We start from the raw sequence: 16,793 nt of genomic DNA on the forward strand, positions 1-16,793 counted from the left end.
GATATTCTCCTCAGCTGCATCTAAACTGATATTCATCTCATAAATAAATTCAATTTAATCATTATAATTTTTAGTTCTTAAATTTTTACCTGACTCTTCTTATAAATCTTTTCCTCTGCTTAAATCCCCCACTCCATCTGTATTTTCTAGAAGATATAAACTATAGATATCGTAAGTTCCTGCCTGAGAATTCCATCTCTGGACCATCTCTGGACCTCTATGTTAAGGGCACTTTACCTGTTTTACAGTTATTTAGTCCTATCTCAAGCTGTACCTGGTAAAATAATTAAATAGTGAATATTGTGTATAAAGTTGTAAAAATTATTTACCATCTGGGATGATATTATCTTCCTCTAAAGATGATTACTTTTTTTATGGCAAACTGATAGAGAAATAATGGATCAGCTTAATCCCATCTGAGATTGAGCTGACTTAGACCTGGCCGTACATTTTTGCTGGGCTAGTCTAGTTCTGGCTGACCTCCCTCTGTTCCTCTCTCTCTGTCTCCCTGACTCTGTTTCTCTCTCTAGATATAAATGAACTAATATTGATGTATTATATATAAATATATAATATATATTTATTATTTAAATTCATTATATTAAATAGATACTAAATATATTTACATGTGTATATATATGTATATATATATATATATACACATATATTCAAGACTGCCATAATCACTGTCAAGTTTTTCTGTCTCTTAGCTACTACTTGTTGCTTCTATTCTTTACGCCTAAGGAAAGACATTCAAGTAAAGTGGCACCACATCTCAGACTCACCTCGATGTGTCTCCATTCCCTCCGTAATAATAAACCCCATTAACAACTACGTGAAACCCTGGGCTCCAACTTTACTTCTCCAACTGAAATTACTGAATGCTCTGATGAGCTTTTCAGCATTTTAATGGCTACCTCCATTTTGATTTCTCAGCCTCTCAGTTCTACTTGTCTTGGAGAACTTGGTCCTTCAAACCTTGGATTCCTTGCTAGCTCTCTGATGACTTCATGCCTTTATGTATATTTTTAAAAACTCTATCCAGACTTTATAGTTGATTTTGGCAGAACAGTTGCTCTGCTACAAGCTAATCGTTTACATCTTAGAGCAGAATTTTCTTTTTATTGTATAATGTTTATTCAGAAATGTCTGCAATCCCTAAGTGAATGGCTTATATTAATTTTCAAACCTATATATAACTAGTTTCTAGATTAAAAAATATAACATCACAAGACATCAGACACATTCTTTGTGGCCACTTCTTGTCACTATTTCCATCAACAATTAAAAATAATTACTCTGACTTGAATATCATTGATTAATTTATCCTGTTTTTTGAAATTTAGGCAAATAGTGTTATAGAATATGTATTTTTTTGTTTCTAGCTTTTTTCATTCAATATTAGGTATATGAGATTTATTTAATTTGTTTGTAATGTAGAATATTTACTCTAATTGCTATTATCCCACATATGTTCATATGACATTTTAGGTATCCATTTTTCTAAGTAGACCTTTGGATAGTTTCCAGTTTTTGACTGGTACCAACAATGCTACTATGTTTATTTTAGTACATGTATTTTCATGAATATATGTATGTATTTCTTTGGGGACTACAGTTCTAATTTATATTTGATGTAAAGAAACAGTCCTAGGTCACTTGTGTTCAAGCAGCCTAGGACAGGTCCCTCTCAGTTTTGGTATCTGCTCTAATTGGTTCACACAGGGCCCTATTACATAACACACTCATTTCTACCTAGAATCTCTATGGGATAATGAGGAAGAACCAACTTTTTGCCAGGCCCACTTCATTTCCAGTTTAGCAGCAAGGATGTAGATGTTACACAGCCCACAAAATGTCCACACCCCTAGCCTCCTTGCTTCATCCTGAGACCTGTCCCCATAGGTGGCACAGGTATGCTCCTTCAGAGTGACAGAGGGAGGGAGTTCTTTGGCACACCACATCCTAAAGGTCAGAATACGTATTCTACATGTTCTGTTCATGCTGAAGTCTTCCCCAGCTTTACCCCCACATCTTCCCATCCTGAATATTCTGTTGTTCAGCATCTGGCCTCATCATCTCTTGATTTTTTCACCTTGATCTCCCTTCTACACCTGCACCCACACCCTAGAACTTAACATCATTGGAGACTGACACCTCAGGATTTCCTGTCTCATTCCATAAGCAGAGAGTTAATTTTTCCATCTCTCTCAGGCCCTCCCTCTCATTAAAACTCTCTTGGATGTCTTAGACACCATATCCTCCTTTATGTCTTGATGTTTTCAGGTCCACCAGACTCCACAAAAATTATTTTTATCACATTCAGAATGAGATCCATATGTGCTCTGTGCCTGGACCTTCTTCCTTTGCTCCCTTGTTCTTTCAGCATATACCCTCCTCTCCACCCACACACATAATTCACATTTAGTGTAACCCTATATAGACCCCTCATCGTGTCCAGGTAAAATACAAAATGAGTAAGTAATAAATACACAAACAAATAAATACACACAACTCCACATCTCTTCAGATTGCTGCCCTGAATAATTCATGGCAATCACACCATGACAAGACACCTGATACTGCTCAATTGTTGTTCCAATTAGTAGTTTCCTCTGCCCCTCCATTAACCAACTATTTAAAACTTTACCACTCTCTTCAGGCTCCTACTGCAGAACCAGTCCTCTCACTCTCACCAGACTATTTCCTCTATAAAATGAAGACGATAGTTGAGACAAATAGGAATGGACTTCCTCAATTTACCACATCCTGTACATTTAAATTTATTTTTATTCAGACTATCATTTGGTCTCAGAAAACATGGTATCCCTCTTCTAATTCAAGAGGAATATAATTTCTGTTGAACTTAATCTAATCTCATCTTAATTTCTCCAGACCTTTCTCCATCAATTACCATAATGTTCCCCCATTATACTTTTAGTATTTTGTTCTGACTCACTAGCCTACAAAAAGTTTGAATCAATCTAAACATGGTTTTTTAAAAGTCTGTCTTAATTTTTCCCTCATTTTAGCTCCACCTCTTATTTCTTCTCCACTTTAGAACTGAACAGCTTGGGAAGATGGTTTATATTTGCTATTCCTGCCTCCTTACATCTTAATCATGCCTCAGTGCAGAGCAATCTATCTTTTTTTCCCCCTAACTGCTTCATTGGAACTGTTCTTGACTATGGAAATGCCTTCCTTAAAACCCTCACAACTCTTGGATTCCATAGAAACACATTATTTTAATTATTTTTCTAGTGTCCTCAGTGTCTCTTCCCTGAGCCATTTTTTCCCTTCATTTGCCTCTTAATATTCATGTTTCCTAAGATTCATTATTGGCAAACAAATATTTACACTTCATACACTCTCTCTGAAACAACTCATTTATTCCTAGGGTTTTCCACTCTTTTCTGTATCAAATCATATATATATATATATATATATATATATATATATATATACACACACACACACACACTTATAGAAAAATAAAAACATAATGAAAAGGACAAAGAACAAATTCAATCACCTGTAATTCTGTCACCAAGAAATAACTACAACATTTTTTCTTAATTGAAGTATAGTTGACATGTAGTATTACTTTCATAGTGGTTTGACATTTATATACATTATGAAATGTATGAACTCTTTTGGTTCATCTTGTTGGGGACTTTCTGTGCTTCCTGGACCTGGACATCTGTTTCCTTCCCCAGGTTAGGGAAGTTTTCAGCTATTATCACTTCAAATAATTTGTTTGCCCCTTTCTCTCTCTCTTCTCCTTCTGGAATCCCTAAATGCAAATGTTAGCACACATGATGTTGTATCGGAGGTCCCTTAAACTATCCTCATTTATCTTAACTCTTGTTTCCTTTTTCTTGTTCAGCTTTGGTGATTTCCATGACTCTTATCTTCTAGATCACTGATCCATTCTCCTGTGTAATCTGATCAACTGTTGATTCCCTCTTCATTTCAGTTACTGTATTCTTCGGCTCTAATTGGTTTTTGTATTTTCTAACTCTTTGTTGAAGTTCTCACTCCATTCACTCATTCTTCTCCCAAGTTCTCTGAGCATTTTTATGATCACTACCTTGAACTCATTATCAAGCAGATTACTGATCTTTGTTTCTTAAAAAAAAAAATTATTGACATGTAGTTGATTTACACTGTTAGTTTCACATATACAGCAAAGTGATTCAGTTATTCATATACATATTATATATATATTTTTCTTTTCAGATGCTTATCTTTGTTTCTTTTAGTTTTTTTCCATGACATTTTGTCTCATTCTTTTATTTGGAATATATTTCTCTATCTCTTCATTTTGCCCAGTTCTCTGTGTTCATTTCTCTGCATTAAGTTAGGTCCATTACATCTCCAAACCTTGGAGAAGTGGCCTTATGCAGGAGTTCTATGGGGCCCAGCAGCATGCTAACTTCTGGCCACCAGGGCCAGATGGTTCAAGGGTGTTTTCTATGTGGAATGCATGTGCCTTTCTGTTGAGTCTAGGCTTACTGCTGTGGGTATTCTAGTATGTGAGCCTGGCTTCCAGTCTGGCTGGCTGCAAGACCCTGCCTCATGCAATTATTGAAGGTGTGCTGGTGGTAGAGCAAGCCCCTAGCATGGCTGACTGTGAGGTGTTGTGTGAGACAGACTACTGTGAGAACGCTGCAGGTGAGGGACACCCCCAGTGCTAATAGGTTAGAGGGAGGATTCCAAAAGGGGACCCACCAGTGCTGGTGTTAGCACAGTAGAATGATATCACAAAAATGGCTACTGCTAGTGTCTCAGTCCTGGAGAGCTGACTCTTGGAGGCTCTCCTAAGTCAGCAAGTTGGCCCGGCCCCAGTACCTTTCAAGCTATTGCCTCTGTGCCAAGACTTAGAGCAAATAAGTTTTTGCATGCATCCTTTAAGAGTAGAGTCAGTTTCTCAGAACACTCCCAAACATAAGTCCCACTAGTTTTCAAAGCCAGACATTTGGGGGACTCACCTTCTTGGTACAGGACACTCAGGCTGGAGAGCCCAATGTGGTGATCAGATTCCTCTCTCCTCAGGGAGAACCTCTGTGGGTGTGACTTTTCCCACCTGTGCATCACTGTGCTAGAGGCTGGGTCCTGACTAGATCATGTCTCCACCCCTTTTACTGGTTCCATCATGGCTCCTTTTTTAATTTATTTTATTTTTTTATTTTTTAACATTTTTTATTGATTTATAATCATTTTACAATGTTGTGTCAAATTCCAGTGCTCAGCACAATTTTTCAGTCATTCATGGACATATACACACTCATTGTCACATTTTTTTCTCTCTGAGTTATCATAACATTTTGTGTATATTTCCCTGTGCTATACAGTGTAATCTTGTTTATCTATTCTACACTTTTGAAATCCTAGTCTATCCATGGCTCCTTTTTTTAATCTTTAGTTGTGGAAAATCTTTTCTGCTAGTTTCAGATTGCTCTCAGAGACAATTGCTCCGTAAGTAGTTGTAATACTGGTGTGTCAATGGGAGGAGATGAGCTCGGGGTCCTCCTAGTCCACCATCTTGATCTCCATGCAATTATTATTGTATTAGAACTTCTTCTAGCCTTCATATGTTCTTTGGGTGTTTTACATTGGTCAGAGGGTAAAGTTGAGCAGCAATGAGGTCTTAAAGGAGACTTCAGCAGATCCTGTAGGAAGTTCTAGGACTTTTCCTGCAGAGTTATTCAGAATGGGACAAGGGGAGCAAACTTTCATCCTCCATGTCACACAGTCATTGACTGCGGGCTACCTCAGTGATGGGGCATGGCCTTGGGTGAGACAGCTCCTTTAGCGGCGGCAATCTCTGTAGGAAGCTGGTAGCAGCAGACTTCATTCCTGAATGAAGCAAATCCTTCATTCCTAAAAGGAGGTTTGGGTAGTCTGTTGTAGTGTCAACCACTACAATATGTGGTAAATTCCTTGTGTTTTCTTGGAAATCATTATCATCAATTTTTGGATTTTCAAAGTGACAAACTGAAACATTTTCAAGAGATATGCTTCTTAAGACAGTGAAGTGTCTAGTGTTCATTTTAGAATGGACGTTCCAGGTACCTCAATAACAGCTGAATCATATGTTAAGAATAAAATTTTTGCTCCTGTGATCAACTTTCACACTACTCAGCATTTACCTAAAATAATTAAATCATCTTATTTGTAAATGGAACTCAGGAACCAGCTCCTTAGTTGTTACCAGATGAGAGAACACCTGTTCTTCCTGGATCAAAATGTCCAGATGTCCTTTTGAAATCTTGTTTTATATGTTCCCAATATTTCCAAGGAGGTTCCTGGTACCCTATGTGGTTTCCTGCATAGACATTTCAAAAACTGCTGTGGAATTGTGTGTCTTCATTTGTGGGGAAAAAAAGAGAATGCATTTTTTTCTGTGTTCAAATGTTGCAAAATGCAGCAACCTCATCACTGTATCACCTAATGAAGTTACTTGTAAGTAATCCCTGTGGTGTGTGCCATTTTATTTATTTATTTTTTTACTATAGTGAAAAAAGAAAAGAGGAGAAAGCTAAGTGAATTTGGGACTGTAATTAGTCTTGGCATAGCCCAGGGTCACAGTCCTTACTCACTGCATATGCAATTGGGAGATGTATAAATAAAGCTAGTCTCCCGCCACCAGTGATAGCACTATAAAAATAAGCCTTCACATAGATTTGTCAAGGCTGTTGTACATATAAAATACAAGCCTTGGCTTCTCCCTGACTGAATCAAATCAGAAACGGTTTTTTTTTTTTTTTTGGTCACTAATTAAGTCATATGGAAAGGCCACCTCCATCTGGGGATGACAAAACCACAGTCCCTCGTAAGACATTATAAGGATGGTGTGTAAGACAGTAATAACTTACATGCTTGCTTCCTTCCTCAGTTCACATGCAAAAAAAAAAAAAAAAATCAAAGAGATGCCCACTGAGGCATGCAGAATGCTCCCTCTAGCAGATGTAGGCAAGTGCATTAATAAATCATGACCATCATTAGAATTCTTAAACCAATATTTTGTGATCTGGCATGCCCCTCATGATCAGTTCTAAAGTTAGATAGGAAAATACTGCATTCACGGAAGACTAATTAATGAAATTGTCATAGCTGACTAGTTGCCAAAGATTACTAGCAACACCATCATGGTTTGAAAAACAGTCAAGAAATTTGGCTTGCAAGGTGTCAGGCGACGTGATGCTGCTAATAAATTTGTGCAGCCCCAGCTCATGCACATCGCCCTTGGGCTCAGCCAGGCGGCCCTAACTGCTTCTGTGTTTATGTGCATGTTTGCTGCCCTTCCCCAGCAGTTGTTTTTCAGCTCTGCCTACGAGTTCTTCTCCACACGTGTTCAAATTGTGCAAGGCAAAGTCACTTAGGTATATCCTGGTATTTGAGGAGCCAGATGAAATTGTGTCATTCTAAGTGTTGCGCAGTTTATAGCAGATGCTGGGAGCTACACTTTCCACCCAACTAGTATAAGAAAATTAGCGACAGCCACAAAGACAACACCAATTACATCTGTGAGCTGCGTAATTCCAAGCGTAAGTTTCCCGTGTGAGGTGTTTAAGGATGCCACAATTAGATCAACATGTAGCACCTTTCTGAATTCTTTAGTTCACCAAATTTTTCTTAATTTTAACTGAAGTGGAAAATACTCTTTGTCTGGTCTAGCTTTAACTGTGTAGGGGGCATATGTTTTAGAAAATTGTACCACCATTTTAATAAAGAAAAATGATACGAGGGGAGAGGGTGTAACTCAGAAGTTGAGTACCTGCTTAGCATTTTCAAGGTCCTGGGTTCAGTCCCCAGTACCTCCATTAATAAACAAACAAAGAAACAAAGAAACAAAACTAATTACCTCCCCCGCCAAAAAAAATAAATAAATAAATAAATAAAAGGAAAGAAAAATTATACGAAAAAATAAACATGTGGCAAGTGCAAGCCACCCATCCTCACCCATTCTATCCACACTCAACTGATTTTTAAAGTTTAACTTAAAGTTTTGTTTGTAAAACATCCTTACTTTTAAATATTTATGACAAGCACTTAAATATTAAGGGATCATTTTTCTCAATGCATTTTTTTCCCCCTGGAAGAATGATGTCTTTGAAGGGTCTTAACAAAATGCTGTTATTCAGCCCCTCCGTGCCTCCACCTATTTATCAAGTGAATATGGAGTTAAAGCCATGGTAAAGCGGGCATTATTTACTCAATAAACCCTAACAGCTTTAGGAAGAAGCTCTCTATTTAGCTGTTATGAGAGAAAGGGTGCTTACAACATGGAAGCTGACTGAAATTTATCCTCGATGGACTCCGTTCTAACAGAATTCAAGTATCTGTCTCTAGCAAAGGACCACTTCAGAAATAATTTGGTCATAAGCATCAACTGTCAATTTTTTTTCAAACCCTTAAGGAAGTAAGGAGGAGATGGTCATATTGGCTTTTATTTTTGGATTTTTCCTCATGGCAGGCTAGGTTTTGACAGTTTGAGTAAGATACTGTGGCCCCTTTCGAACAATATCCTTTTTGTATTGAAATTTTCCCCCTTTTCTGGGAATAAATAGAATAGGAGAACATTGGTGCACAATGAAATGTGAGTTCCTGTATCTCAGCCAGCAGATGCTCAACACAGAGAAGATCCTCTCAGCCTTTGTAAATACAGGCACAGGGACTGTAAAACCGTAAGCAGTCCTGCCCCAACTGTGGAAAGACCAGTGCGTACTGTCCAGTGACCCAAGTTAGAGCTAGCTAGAAAGACTGAACTCTAAAAAGACTTCTCTTGCCCTGGATCTTAAAGCTTATCCTAGTCTCCTTGTCTGAAAAGTCATTAAATTTAGAATCACAGTCCATTTCTCTATGCGAGGTCACCTTGCCCTTGTTCTGTAATCGTGTCTAATTCTTGCTCTTTTTATTGTGTTAAAAAAAAAAAAAGGTACTCAGTTTTCAAGTAAAAGTAGATCAATTGTTGGGGGCTGTCCTAACCTTGCTAACAAATTCTATCTTCTTTTAACAGCCACCACCTTAAAATGAATTTAAGGTAGAAGGGGATTGTGAGTCACTGGAGAGTACCAGTGGAGACAGTTGCACTGAGTGCCCCCGAAAAGGGCAAGAAGTGTGAGGAAAATGAGCAACCCTCCCCTCAAATCCAGGTGACTAGCTGTGGATACACACTGTAAGTGGAACTTCACTGTTTTACTTCGCCATGAAACAGAGACAAAGAAAGTCTAAACTGTACTGTTGGGAAACAATTCAAAAGATACATTTTCAGCGATGAGTGTTGGATTAATTATCCCATGAAAGCATCTTGACTATCATGTCAAGATGCTGTTAGGTTTTGCTAGGTAATAACACAGTCTCTGAGTGTCAGAGTGATTCCAAAAACCTAGTTTCACCTCTGGCTAAGCAAAACTTTGTTACCTGTCTTCTTTACCGAACCATTTATTATTTATTCACTCAAGGACATTTTTATTGACCACTTGCCGTGTGCCAATCATATTCTGGACACTGGGAATAATAATAGTAAACAACAAATTTCCTGCCCGCAATAAGTTTCTGGTTTTCTCGGGGAGAATCAAACAAACCTGTACACACACAGATTCGTAAACACTTCTGAGACTGATAAGTGCTGTTAGGGACATCAAATGGGATTATGGGTTAAAGTATCATGGGAAATGAGGTGGGGACAACATAAGAGTGTGTGATCAGGGAAAATCTGCCTGACAAAGTGACCTGGTGTTAAGATAGACTTGATAAAAAGTTGAAGTCCTGGGGAATAGTGTTTTAGGCAGGTGGAGCAACAAAGGACTTAAGATGGGAACATTCTCAGTATGTTTGGAGGTAAGCGGCCGACGTGGATATGTCATAGTCAGTCAAGGAAGAGGTATGGGAGAAAGACAGAGAGGCAGGTAGAAGTCATGGCATAAAAGGCCTCCAATGCATAGTAAGGGACATGGATTTTATTCTGATTGTAACTGAAATCCATTGGAGAGTTTCACTTATTTTTTTTTTAAAGCACATTAGCTGCTATGTGGACAATAAACTGTAGGTAGAGTCAGATTTGAAGCAAGAAAGCCATCCATGAGACTATTTTTGAAATCTAGGAGAGAGAACCATGGCTTGGATTAAGCTGATAACAGAGACATATTCGAGATACATGCTGGAATTAAAGTCAATAAAATTTTTTGGTTTGGACATGGGACATAAGGAAACAACAGAAACATCAAATATAACTTGTAAGTTTTAGGTCTATACAAAATATCAGAGTGGGAAGGAAATGTTACAAAGGAGAGACTGAAGACCACATGCCAAAGAAACTTGCTGAAAGTCCCACAGGCACTTAACGTCACAGCTGAGGCATTAGAACCCTCGGGGTACCCACTCCAGGCCACTTTTTGCCAGGTCAGGTGGCTCCCCAGTGACCTTCCACCATTTCTCTCTTTCTTTTTCCCTCTAGGTAGAAGAAAAGCCAGCCTAGTAGCTGAGTAAACACCTGGGTTCTTAGCATTTATTTCATTCGCTTCTCTCTTTTTCCCCACTTCATTCATGTTTTGTTTAATTTCTCATATTAATATTAATTATTTTACAGGACCCAGCTGTGCTTATATAGGGATATTGTTCGAAAGGGGCCACAGTATTTTACTCAAAGGAAAGCATTTATATCAGCATTATGGCAAAATACTAATTGATTCTGATTAAAATGATGCCACAACATGGGATCAAGGGCAAGTATTACGTGGGCAGCTGCTACAGGGAGGTATTTGCCCCAGAAGGAGGCGACTAAATTCTCTTTCTCAAAAATGTAGTACAAAGTTATTTAAAGTTGTTTACATGATAAAACAAAGTATCTTATTATTAAAACCCATAAAGGTATGGGTTTAATATATAGCCATTATATACTTTATTTCCCAGCTTTACTGAGAGATAATTGATATAGAATATCGTTGAGTTTCAGATGTACAGATAGAGGATTGTGTACACATATATGCTGCAAAATTTTTACCTCAATGAAGTTAGTTTAAATCTCCATCACCTCAAATAATTACCACTTTGTGTGTGTATATGGTGAGAGCATTTAAGATCTACTTTCTTAGTGACTTTTAAGTGTAAATTGTAGTGTTGTTGACCCACAGTCACCCAACTGTACACTACATGCCCAGAAGTTATTTGCCTTATAACTAAAAGTTTGCACCCTTTGACCAGAGCCTCCAGATTTTTATCACCCCCAGCCCCTGGCAGTCACCACTCTACTCTATTTCTAAGACTTTGGCTTTGTGAGATCACACGGTGTTTATCTGTCTCTGTCTGACTTACTCCACTTAGTATAATGCCTCTTCTCTAGGAAGAATAGAGAGATAAGTTACTCTTTCCTTTATCTTGGCTGACCAAAATACATTTCTACTATTACTGATGGGTTAAAAAAGGTGTTTTCAGATTCAAAACTCATGTCTATTTTTAGGATTATTACCAAGCTTCTTGCATACATGACCTGTAAGATTTCACTTTAAATTTTCTTATGAGGGATTAAAATTAAATAATCTTTAAAATGATCATACTTTAACCAGTCTGTCAAGGACATCTTGGTTGTCATAATGTATTATAAATTTTATGTTGGCTTAATTTTTGTCAGTAATTGTTTAAAATTAGCAAAAAGTGCAAGTCTTTTTCCAGTGTATTTGTATGATTCAGTCTTCTTCATTAACTAGATTATCAAACAGTTCAAGATCTTATTCATTCAATTATTCTAAAAACAGTTTTTTAAAATCTGAAAATAAAGTGCACACAAAAGCAATGCAAAAACGCATTTACAACTGTCATACATAGTGTTGAGCTATATAATTGCACAATCAAATGATTCTAATGCTACATACATTAACTTACTGATGAATATATGTGGATATTTTGCAAAGGCACGTGTGTTTTTTCAGAAATTTTTTCCTTTGTTGCTAGTGATGTTGTGTGCCCTCCTGCCTAAACCACCAGAATTCCCTTCAGGACAAGGTGTATCAGATACACTCACTCAAGGTCTCATATGTTGGGATGCATAAAACTTGTAAATATACACAAGCAAATATACTTAGCTTTTGCACTATTTATGTCCCTACAGACACAAAATTTGGATCTTTATTTCATGTGATTCCAGTAAGACGTAATAAGTAAGGTATGCTTATAATTACATATTGTCTACATTTTTGAGTATGTATCTCATGAGTGTGAATTTTTAATTGTCAATGAAAGATGCATTTTTCACTTACATGTTAGTAGGTCTAAAGATCAGAAGAATGTTCTACATACTGGTTTCTGGTTGGTATGTTTCAAGTCTTCTGGCTCTTCTACTATGTATGTGTTTCTGGGGCCAAATATTGAAACACTGTTGTATTATTATATGACCTCTGGCTAAGCCTCATGTCCCAACACCAGAGGTAGTGGTATAATGGATGGCAGATTACTCCTAGAAGCTGTTCTCACACTGAATGACCAGCAAAGAAATGATCAAACACAGGTGACTGCAAACCTTATAGATGTATCCCACTAACCTAAAACTAAATGCATCTTCATCTCAACTTTCCCAGCTTAACTACAGCCCCGAAGGCTCATGGACATTCCAAAACCAGTTGATGAGAGAAGAAAGTGAATGTGAGAGAGGGGGTGAGAGTGGAGAAAAACAGAGGTCTTAACCAATTGTGGTTCAAATACCTCATTTTTGCAAACTTTACAAAAGAAGTATATGATCATGTAAATATGTGGCCAGTGTCCTCAGCGTCTTGGAAGATGTCCATGCCAGGGGAAGGGCTCTGATGCTTAAGCTTCACAGCTGCATGAGGAATTTAACTCAGCTTGTCTTTCTCAGCCACAATACTAAAAGCAGGTAAGCTCCCAAATTTACCAGGCCCAGAGCACATGCTTCCTGGCAGCAACTTTGGAAAAGGTCTTCACCTTATCACACTTTGGCCACAGAATCTAGCACCAAGACAGCCCTTCTCAATCCAAGCCTGCCTCCGAGTTTCACGTCACTGTTAGTAACACAACCGTCCTAGGGTCTCATTTTGGAGTATCAGAAACCCACAAAGGCTGCATGTGTGTGTTCTCTATCTCTGTTACATGCTCATTCTCAAAGTCTGTAAGTGTGTAGCTACTAAAGAGTCTTCTATGATGCTTGAAAAGATCACTGAGGAGGAGATTATTTTTAGAACATTTAAAATTGATTTATTTTGAAAAAATATTCTATTCAAAAATTTCAACACAGTAAAGTATGCCAGATTATAAATTGCATTTAGACTTCTCTCTTCTTATAAACTTATGCTCATCAAAAGACATCATTAAGAGAAGAAAAAGGCAAGCCAAAAGCTGGGGGGAAAAACTATTTACAAAACACATATCTGACAAAGCACATGTATCCAAAATAGATAAAGGTTATTACAACTCATACAATCCCAGTTTGTAAAATGGGAAAATACTTGAACAAACACTTAACAAAAGCAGATACACAAATGGCCAATCAGCACATTAAAAAGATGCTCCACATCACAAGTCACCAAGAAAATGTGACTTAAAACTATAAGGAGATGCTACTACATATTTCCTAGGATGGCTAAAATTAAAGTGACAATGAACGCCAAATATGGGCAAGAACGTGGCATAACTAGTACCTTTATATGGTGTTAATGAGAATGTAAAATGAGATAAACACTGGTTGAAAATAATCGGGCAGTTTCTTATACAAATAAACATACCTACCTCATGACTTAGCCATTCTACTCCTAGATACATCCACAAAATATTTGAACAAGACTGTTCAAAAAAAGACTTTTTTTTAAAGATAACCAAAAGCTGCAAACAAACCAAATGCCCATCAATGGAACAATGGATAAACAAACTGTGATACGCTCAACAATAAAGATGAAGAGTAATTCTTGCAGCAACATGCACCAATCTAAAAAGCGTTTGTTGAGCCAGAAACGAAAAAGTACACACACTAAGATTCCACCTAAATAAAGTTTCAGAGCAGGCATAACAATTAATTATGATAGAAATCAGAACAATGGTTGTGATAGAAGTGGTAGGGGTAGCTGTTGAATAGGAAATAGCATGAGGGAACTTTCTGGTTTGATGGAAATTTACTACATTTTGATTTGAGTGGCGGTAACAAGGATGCATAAATTTTTCAGAAGTTATCCAACTGTACACTTAAGATCTGTGCTTTTTATAATACATTCATATTATGCCTAATAAAAGAAAAAAATTCATTTGGGAATGACCTGCCTAAACAATTCATTGCCTCCACTTATATATTTACATATTTATTTATCTTTTAAATTAGGATTTTTAAATTGAAGTGTAATGGATTTACAATATTATATTAGTATCAGGTGTACAGCATAGTGATGTGATATTTTTATGTTACAAAATGATCACAGTAAGTCTAATTACCATCTGTCACCATACAAAGTTATGGCAATATTACTGACTATATTCCCAATGCTGTATATTACAGCCAAGTGTCTTACTAATTTTATAGCTGAAAGTTTGTACTTAATCTCCTTCTCCTATTTCAATCATGCTCCCACCTCCCTCCCCTCTGGTAACTGGCAGTTTGTTCTCTGTATTTCTGAATGTTTTTGTTTTGTTATATTTGTTCATTTGTTTTGTTTTGTTATTTTTAGATTCCACTATAAGTGAAATCATGGTATTTGTCTTTCTCTGTCTGGTTTATTTCACTTACATCCTCTAGATTCATCCACATGGTCACAAATGGGAAGAATTTATTCTTTTTTATGGCTGAATAATGTTCCATTGTATATAATATCACATTTTTATCCATTCGTCTACTGAGGGACACATAAGTTGCTTCCATAGCTTGGCTATTGTAAATAATGCTGCAATTAACATATATATATATATATATATATATTTTTAAGTTAGTATTTTTTTTTCAGGTAAATATCCAGAAGTGGAATTTCTGCTTGTATAATAGTTTTATTTTTTAATTTTTTAAGAAAACTTTATACTTTTTTCCATAGTGGCTGTACCAATTTACATTCCCACTAACAGCGCATAAGTGCTCTCTTTTCTCCACCTCCTCACCAACACTAATTATTTGTTGTATTTCTGACAATGGCCATTCTCACAGGTGTAAAGTGATATCTTATTGAGGTTTTGGGTAACATTTCCCTGATGTTTAGTGATGCTGAATATCTTTTCACGCACATATTGGCTGTCTGTATGTCCTCTTTGGAAAAAATGTCTATTTAGGTCCTCTGCCCACTTCGTAAGCAGGTTATATGGTTTTTTGACATTGAGTTGTATGAGTTCTTTGTATATTTTGGATATTAACCCCTTTTTGGATTTCTTGTTTGCAAATATCTTCTCCCACTGAGTAGACTGTCTTTTCATTTTGTTGATGGTTTCCTTCTCTGTGTAAAAGCTTTTTAGTTTGATGTAGTTCTATTTCTTTATTTTAGCATTTGTAGCCTTTGCCTGAGGAGACAGATCCAAAAAGATATTATAGAGACCAATGTCAAAGAGGTTACTGCCTATGTTTTCTTCTAGGATTTTTATGGTGTTAGGTCTTACACTTTAGTACTTAATCCATTTTGAGTTTATTTCTGTATATGATGTGAGAAAATAGTTCAGTCTGATTTTTTTTCACATGTAACTGTCTAGTTTTCCCAACACAATTTATTTATGAGATTTTCATTTCATTGGATAGCCTTGCCTTCTTTGTCATAGATTAATTGATCATATAAGTGTGGGTTTATTTCTGGGCATTCTATTGACCTCTATTGATCTATGTGTGTGTTTTTGTGCCAGTACCATACTGTTTTGATTACTATGGCATTGTAGCATATTTTGAAATCAGAGAGCATGAAACCTCCAGCTTTGTTCATTCTCAAGATTGTTTTGGCTATTTGGGATATTTTGTGGGTTCCACACAAGTCTTAGAATTATTTGTTCCAGTTTTGTGGAAAATGCCTTTGGTATTCTGATAGGGATTGCATTGAGCCTGTAGATCACCTTGGGGTACAGTCATTTTAACAATATTAACTTTTCAAATCCATAAGCACAGTATATCTTTTCATTTCTTTGTTCCATCTTCAACTTCTTTCAGACAATGTCTTATAGTTTTTTGAATACATGTCTTTTACCTCCTTGGTTAGCTTTATTTCTAGGTCTTTTATTTTTTGATGCAATTGAAAATGGAATTCTTTTTAAAATTTTCTCTTCCTTACAGTTTGTTGCTATGGTTTAGAAACACAAGAGATTTCTGTATGTTAGTTTTGTATCTGCAAATTTACTGAATTTATTTCTTAGTTTTAATCATTTTTTGTGGCATATTTAGGATTTTCTATGTATAGTAAATATCATGTTATCTGCAGACAGTGACAATTTTACTTCCTTTCCAATTTGGATACATTTTTAAATTTATTTTTTCTTATCTGATTGCTGTGACTAGGACTTTCAATACTATGTTGAATAAAAGTGGTGAGAGTGGGCATCCTTGTCCCTGATCTTAGAGGAAAATCTTTCAGCTTTTCATCATTTATATGATGTTGGCTATGGGTTTGTCATATATGGCCTTTATTATGTTGAGGTATGTTCCCTCTATACCCACTTTGTTGAGAGTTTTTATCATAAATGGATGTTGAATTTTGGCAAAAACATTTTCTGTATCTGTTGAGATAATCTTATGGTTTTTACTTTTCTATTTGTTAATGTCGTGTGTCACACTGATTGATTTGTAGATACTGAAAAATTCTTGTATTCCTGGGATAAATTCTACTTGATCA

Source organism: Camelus bactrianus, chromosome 11, assembly GCF_048773025.1.
Source record: "Camelus bactrianus isolate YW-2024 breed Bactrian camel chromosome 11, ASM4877302v1, whole genome shotgun sequence".
Lineage (NCBI taxonomy): Eukaryota > Metazoa > Chordata > Mammalia > Artiodactyla > Camelidae > Camelus > Camelus bactrianus.